The sequence below is a fragment of the Pteropus vampyrus genome, unplaced genomic scaffold, assembly GCF_000151845.1.
Source record: "Pteropus vampyrus isolate Shadow unplaced genomic scaffold, Pvam_2.0 Scaffold6, whole genome shotgun sequence".
In the NCBI taxonomy this organism is placed as follows: Eukaryota; Metazoa; Chordata; class Mammalia; order Chiroptera; family Pteropodidae; genus Pteropus; species Pteropus vampyrus.
In genome coordinates, this window is record NW_011888787.1 from 4,187,409 (window position 1) to 4,195,879 (window position 8,471).

Consider the following 8,471-nt stretch of genomic DNA (forward strand, 5'->3'; position numbering starts at 1 on the left):
GGGGGCGGGGCCCGGCCGGCGCGTCCCCGCTCCCGCGCTCCAGCCCCGGTCACTCCACGCCCCGGGACACGCGTGCGCACGCACACGCCCCCGAGCGCGCACATTTACACTCGCACGGGCCCCAGGGACTGACCATACACACTCACTCTCACATCATAAACACATGGCCAGGAATTGACCCCAACACTTGCACCCCCAAGCTCACACACACATTCGCAGTCATGCACAAAATTCAAGCCCGTTTGCGGTCACAAGCCCCAGCACGCAGCCCAGGGGCTAGCCTTCCCAACACCCCCCCACCCCCTACATACACACTCATACACACACACATTCTAAGAACTGGCCAACAAATATGCGTATACACCCACACCTTCACCGGCATACACGCTCACCCTGAAACTCATACGCAGCCCAGCAAATGACCCCACAAGAACCATACACACCTAGATCCCCCACAGGCTCCCACAGACAACCTTTTCCCTCCTCCTGCCCTGACCTAACAGCCACTGACCCCCAAATGCCCGTCTTTTAGAAACTGCCGGAGGAGCACACCTCTGAAGGCAGGCAGCCCAGGTTCCAATCCTGACTCCGCCAGGTCTGCGCCCATCTGTGAGTCTCAGTTTCCCTGTGTGAAAAGTGAGAGGGTGATAACAGCAACCTTGCAGGATTGTGGCGAGGATCATGGAAAGTGGCTGGTGCCCAGAGGCTCGAGAGCGGTTGTCGACTACGTGAATATTTGCACTCTTCTTCCTTAGATGTCTTATGCGAATAGTGTTGGGGATCCATGATGGAGACTCTGGAATCTGGCTGACACCCAAAGCTGCTTGCGTGGCACATCTCTGAGTAGAGGTGGTGTATAATGAACACTGGGCGCACTTGGGGTGAGGAAACACACACCCACCCTGAACTAGCCTTAGTTAGGGACCTTCAGCCCCCAGTACGCTCACTCCCCCTTTACCACCTCTTCCCCATCCCCTCTGGTCCCCATTCTCTCTCCCATTGCACTTCTTCTGAGGACATCCTAGGTTCAAAGTGTGATCTTCACCCTGTTTCTCCAGCCCCAACTCACCAGCCCACCACCAGGCTTCACTGCAGAGCTTTATAAAAATGTGTCTCTTTCATCTTTAAAATTTAGACCATTCAAAGTTGCAGCGTGCCAGGGAGTTCCGATTCCAGCTATGATGCTTCGGCATAGCCCCCATGTGATGCACAGATCCTCAACGGATTCTCTCGGAAAGTGATTCTAATTCACTTTAGTAAGTCTAGCTCCCTTTCCATGTGGTGCTTTTGAGATAATAAATTCACCTTTAAATGCTAGCTACTGTTTGTTATTATCCTACAATCTCAAGTATTCGAGTTGAAAAGGTAGGAGTTAGAAAATGGCTCAGGAACTGAATGATGGTCTGTGTAACCTGGAGGCCTGCCTGGCAAACATTATCTGTTACAAAGTGGGTCAGCTTTATTCCAGGGTTCAGTTAGCAGACATATTGAGCCCTTGCCTAAAGTCAAGTTCTCCAGCTTTACCTTAATCGGTAATAAAGGTAGTATTGTGAGCTCCATCTACCACTACTTTGTCTTATCCACAAATTCGTTTATATATTTCTCCCTTCCTGCCCATTCTCACAGCTTTCCCAAACCCTACAATGCTACCCACTAAAATTCTTCCTGTCTACCAAGATCCAATTAAAAAACCATCTCTTATACAAAGCTTTCCCCAGTTCTCTCAGCCAGAAAACATTCTCCTCCCCCAAGCTGAATTCCCATAGCACTTGGGATTTTTATACTCACCTTTCTACCTTGTATTGGTTATTTGCATCTCGCTCCTCAATAATGTGCAAATGTCATATCTTATTTGTCTTTTTTTTTTTAATCACAGATCTTTCTACATAGTAATTGCTTTAAAAATACTTAGCAAATGAATAAATGATTATAAAATACCACTTGCCCTTGGGAAGTTAATAATCTAACCAGGGAACAATCTAATTGAAAAGTTATGACATATGCCTATAACAAATGACAAAATAATAACAAAAGAGAATATTTAAATGCTAAATGCACTCAAGGCGGACTTTTAAAGAAGTCGTTCATCCAGCCTCAAGAATTCTGAATACACCTGAAAAACAGGAGTTATGTGAGAAAGGCTTTTGATCAACAAAATAGTTAATACAAAATCCATGCTTTAACGTGGATAGACTTTATAAATGAAAGAATCTCATACCCTCACTTAGACGGTATTTACATTTAGTTTACAAACATTTCTATTAAGCTTCATCACCTGATTCCTAAGCCCACTATAGATTAGAAACATTAGAGCAGGAGGTGACCTCATAAGACCCCAGGGGCTGCAAACGAGGTCATTGTGAAAATTGTTTAATTCTAAAACTCATACCTTTTCCTTTTACCAGTTACTCTTCTTGGCACGCGGTGACATCACCGAATAACAGTGTCCATTGTGATGACCCTGAGGTATAAAAGTCAGATAAGTATTTTTCTATACAGTGCTCTATTTAAGGAAGATGTGAAAAAAAATTACAAAAGTTTTCATGCAAAATGTTTGAAATGTTAAAAAGTGCTGATTCTTTAAAGGGCTATTTTCTTTAAAATTACATATATGTAATATCTGTTTATAGATTAATAATGCCGGTCATGAGGTACTAAAATATAGGTTATTAGTGCCCAAGGAGAGAGTCACATGGACCTAGATGGTCAGGGTCAACTTGTCCTCACCTTGAGAAGAGAAAGAAGTGGAATAGGCATTGGCGGAGGACATGGCTGGAACGGTGACTGCGTTATCTCAAGTGCTTAATAAACATGAGTTGAAAATGGGTAAATAGTGTTTCTATCTGGAGTATGGACAGGGGTGTAGAGGGGACCGTGCCTGGGATACAGTCAAGGCCAGTGAGCAGAGCGGTTAGGCCCAAGATAAGGACTCATGCTCAGACAGAGGATTCAAAATCGAAAGGCTAGAATTAAAAGATAGAGAACTTTGAATCCAGCATTAGTGTCTGAACTTTTTAAACAGGCTGGCAGCATTATAAAGTACTCATTCATTCAAAAACATATACTTGGTACCTATTACAAGCTGGGCAATGTATTAACTACCAGGGATACAAAGCTAGGTAATATAACAACATTGATCAGTGATTCAATAATTTTTCAACAAATATTTATTGAGCATTTACTATGTGCCAGTCACTGCCTAGGCTCTGGGGATCTATCAAAACAAACAAAGCTTCTGCCCTCGTAGAGTTTACATTCTAGTGGAAGAGACGGACAGGTGAGTGACATGTGTCATTTGTCAATGGTAACAAGAGCTAAGGAACAAACAGGACAGGACAGGACACAGTGGGGAGGGGGCAGGGGTGTGTACCCTGCTTTCCTGGAGGAGTTCATGCTGCCGAATGAGACTGTCACTTAAACAAAGCTGCACGATCGAATATGAGAGTGTGGTGACTGAGGCCAGAGGTGGGACGGGAGTACTCGGAGCACAGAGGGAGAGGGCCGCGTGGCTCCCTGGGCCGTGACCCTGGGCGCAGGACTTGAAGGTTGTGTGTTTGGCAGATAAAGGCACAGAAGTGTGACAGAGTGTGTCCAGGGAGCTGTATCTGACAGCGGTGTGTGGTGCTGATGAGCTGGCGGAGAGTAGGGGCCAGGGGTGACATGGGAAGCTGGTGGAACTGCAGGTCTGGAGGGAGAGGCGCTAGAATGATGCCGGTGTCGTGGGGGAAGGACAGGAAGGCACAGAGCGTTGATGCATGGCTCCTCTGGGGCCTGCCAGCAGCTTGGCAAAGGGGAGCATCAGAGAAGCAGGGCCAGGTCGGGCGGGGGAGGGCGAGCCATGACCCGAAAGAAAAGGGCAGAGGCCAGACCTCAGAGGGCCTCATATGGTGGCTTAGAAGTTTGGCTTCATCTGGTAGGCAGTAGGGAGCCATTGAAGAGTTTTCGTGGAGGAGGATCGGATGAGCTGACTTGTGGTATAGAGAGTGGCTTTGTGAGGAAGGCGGGAAGGAGGCTGACGAGACACAGGGCTCTCAGAGTGATGAATGAGCCTGCGTTACTGCAGCCACAGGCCGATCTCAATCACTAGTGGGAAACCAAGGAGGGAGATGTTCAAGGGGAAAAAAGTTCAGTTTTAGGCATGTCGTGTGTACATACCTTTGGGACGTGCAGGTGCAAACAAGAATAGGTCACATTTACTGAGCATTTACTGTATGTGAGGCACCGTGCCGAGTGCTTTACAGGTCTTATTTATTCCTCGCTACAATCCATGCTGTAAGTATTAGATCACCTGCATAGTATAGAGCAGGAAACTCAGGCATAGAAAGGCGATCACATACCTGCCGGGCCTTGAATCCAGCCAGGTTGGCTGATCACAGATTCCCCACCTCTAGTCCAGAAGCCAGACTGCTTTGTGGCAGCGTGGATGTAGCACTTGGGAGGAGGTAGGCTGCTGACAATGAATATCATTTTGGGAGGTGACATGTAGTTGACAATGCAGTAGCGAAAAAAGCAAGAGCTGGGTAGAGAAACGCAGACTGTGAAATGAAGAGATAAGGCAGGGACATGCAGGGGTGAGACAGGTGTCATTTGCTTTGACATAGGCTCAAGCCTGTTTATAGGGAGAAGAAACCTTAAATTTCAAAATTTAAGGAAGAAAGGGGAACAGGTAGAAGGATTAGCCTTGTACAGGTGGAGACAGGTGAGCACGCAGGGTAGGCGTGGAAGGTCAAGGACGTCTTGGTATTTTCCACGAAGGAGGAGGCAAGATGCTCCAACAGAACCCGGGAGGCCAGGAGACGAAGTCAGGCCAGAGAGAGGAGGCGTGTCTGATGGCTCCTCGGGGACCTTTGACAATCTGCCACTGGGATGGAAACCACAGGAAAATGCTCATTCCCCAATTTTTTTTTTCAAATGATTTGAATGGGTTCTCAAACCCTGAAGGCCTCCGCAGGACCCCAGAAACAGCGCTCGCTACCATTCATGTCTAAGAATTATCTTAGACGTCCAAGTGGAAACTTGGAAAAGCTGCTGAAACAGTGGGATTTTCTATGAAAGAGCTGTGCGGGGCTCGGGAGTGTATCCTCTGTAGATGAAAGCAAATGTGCTGTGTGGAAAGCCACCGGCTCACGAGACCTTAACAAACAGTCATGGCTCATGGACCAAGTGCACCAACTCCGCAGTGGGCCAGGCCCCGGTGTCCCACGCTGCTCTGCAGGTCCGGGCAGGCAGGCCCACTCCTAGGCTATCATTACCTTGGGGGCCGGCCGCGAGGGAGCGCAATGTCAAGTAGAGCTCAGATCTCAGAAGCAGGGTCCTCCCAAGCCTGCAGTCGACTCCTGCACTTCGGTGAAAAGGATGCAGGCCAGGGCCAGGGAGCCTGGAGAAGACAGTGCACACGCTGCAAGGCTTCTGGGGGTCCCCAAGGCAGTCCCGCTGGCCTGGGCCGTGCACAGGATCTCGCTCGGGGCTGATCCCAGGCAGGGCTGGACGGGTGAATCATGCTTTCTGGGGCCCGGAAGTCTCTTTCATGTTGTATTTAATCTACGGAGACGTCATCAGTAATTCATTACCTATTTATGAGAAACACTTGAATAACACCCCCACATCCCACGTTAGGCTAATTACTTGGACTAACGCCAAGCGGCATTATTTCCTGAGGGTGAACCAGCCTCTGGCACTGGGGGCCTGGCTCAGACTCCTCCTGGCTGTGGAGCAGATGAGAGGCATGGAAGGGAGGCTTCAGCTTCTGGTCTACAGGCAGCTCCATCTCCCCCTGCGTCAGTCTCCATGGGAGCTGCAGAAGGGGAGAGGGGCAAGTCTGGGGAAAGTAGGACAACACCATGAATCCACCTTGCTGATCGGGGTTTGCAGTAATCATGCCTATTTATTTTCTGTATTTCTGATGCTTGGACATCCGGGGCCTTGCTGAGCTCCCAGGGGTGGCTGATTCCTAGAGATAAAGACTCATCTGTGAGTGTGCTCGTCATTACAAACCAACCACTTCCAGAGTCCCACCCCCCTCCTCTATCAGAGCCACCTGTCCTAAGCACCTAAGGCCAGGTACCAGACACAGAGAGATAGCCCCTCCACCCCAGAACTTGCTGAATTTTTTCAAGCCGGCCAGTCCTAAGCCAGCCTCCCCTGCCTTCCTCTTTCCTTCTTACAAGAAGCAACAATTAAGGGCTTGTCCTTCCCTCGCTCTCTCTGCTTCCTGACTGAAGCTGGTGCCTCCCCGTGTGGCCTCCCATGGCGTGTCACGCCTCCTCCTCTTGGGGACTGTAACAGACTTTCTTTTCAATGGCAAATGCCTCCTGTCTGTTGGTCTTACGATACCTAGATAATAATAAAACCTACCTTTCAAATCAGGCTGTCTATTGAACCTTTGCTGATTTGCAAACCATAAAAGACCAGGCAGAGAAAAGGAATTAATATTTTTGTGTGTTCTTTATTATGAGTCAGGCATTGTAATGGTTATTTTTAAATGTTATCTTACTTCGGGATATTTTCTTGGTAACACTATAAAGTAGTAAAGTAGCTATTTTACAAAAACTCAAATAGGTTAAGTGACTTTCCCACCGTACTGGTCATAGAAAACTAAGATGTACTTTTGTTGTTTCTATATTTCTCTTCCTTTCTCTGATTAATGATCATTGCTCACCCAGTCTTCCAGCACTTTTCTTTCTTTCTACCTTTTCCTTAAAAAAAAAAAAAAATTCCTTCGCAATGTTACTTATGTTTTATTTCCCCCTAGGTAAAAATCTGAAAGACAAATAAATCATAAATGTTAGAATATAATAAAATCCCTTCTTTTAATTACAAAAGACTTTAAGTCTGAACATGTAATTATTTTTACGTTTCAAGTTCAATGATAAAAAATTTTCAAATATGTACTTGGTTTCAAATGCTTTTTAAAAATTAAAGTATAGTCGACATGCGATATTATATCAGTTTCAAGTGTACGACATAGTGAATCAACATTCATATATCTTATGATGGTTTTTTCAAACACCAGGACCAAGACAGAGTCACAGGGCCAGATACACCCTTCCATGTGAAATAATTATACATTCTGACAAAGGATATGAAACAACAGGTGTCTAAGAATTATCTTCGATGTCCAGGATTCAAGAAATTCAGGCAACAAAAGATGGAGCAGCCACATTAGGTAATCCTTCTAATTGCCCCAACTTGCTGCCTAAAGAGAGTTTTCAGACTGTGGGACTGGGAGGAGGAACGCAAGGAGAAATTAGTGGTTTTCCTGCGCTGAAGACGTAGAGCCAGAATTGAAAGAGGCAGAGTGACAGATGAGAGAGCTGCAGGTCAAAAGAGCTCTAGAAAACGACTGTGGCTTCTCTCAAGTATCCAATGGTGCGTTGTTCAGTGCACATGTGTGAGAGAGAATCCCTGAATGGAGAAGAGGGAACAATACCTAGAACTCGCACGGAAAAGTACATGGTGCCGTTATAACCAGCCAGGCTGGAAAACCTCATAATCCAAGGGGCACTGCGTGGTGTAATCCAAAAGCTCTTGCCTTGTTTTAAAAAACCCTACATTAAATGCTGCAGCGTTTGGGCCGAACAAAGCTTAAAAGCAAAAGACCTGGAGTGTCAAACCATTTCTGAGTACTCTGTGTTCAGAACAAATCTCAAGGATATGTATGGACTGTGCAAATATCCAACATCCAACAAAGTAAATGTACAATGACTAGGATCTTATAATAAAATTACCAAACATACAAAGAAGCAGAAGAATATGACTCATAAGGAGGAGGAAAAAAATCTATCAGTTGAAACTCAACAGCAGTAACACAAAAGATAAAATTAATGAAAAGGACATTAAAACAACAATTTTAACTATTTTGTATGTTCGAAAGCTGGAGGGAAAATTAAACACAATAAGCGGAGAAATGGAAGATAGAAAACAAATCCGAGTTGAGCTTCTAGAGCTGAAAACTACAATGTCTGGAATTTAAAAAACAAAAAACAAAAAACAAAAAAAAAACAGATAAAATTGGCAAAATAGTAGACATTCCAGAAGAAAAGATTGGTGCACTTGAAAATATAGCAATAGACACTAGGAAAAAAAAAAGGAATTAAAGAAAAGTAAACAGAGCATCAGTAAGTTGTGGGCAACTTCAAGCGGCATAATCCACATGTACTAAGAGTTCCCCAGAGGAGGATAGAAAAAATAAATGAAGAAATAATGGCCTCTGATTTTCCAAACATGATGAAAACCATAAATCCTCAAATCCAAGAAGCTCAATGAACTCCAAGCACAAGAAATATGAAGAGAGCAACAAGACATATCAAAATCAAATTGCTCAAACTGTACATCTCCCTGGGGAGTAAGCCGAGGCCACCGTAGGCTTCTCCTTGTGTGTTCCCTGTCTCTCAAGGGTCCCTGTCTTTTGTTGCCTAATGTCAAATGTCCTGAGAACCATTGTGTACATTTTGTCCGTTTTTTTTTTGGGT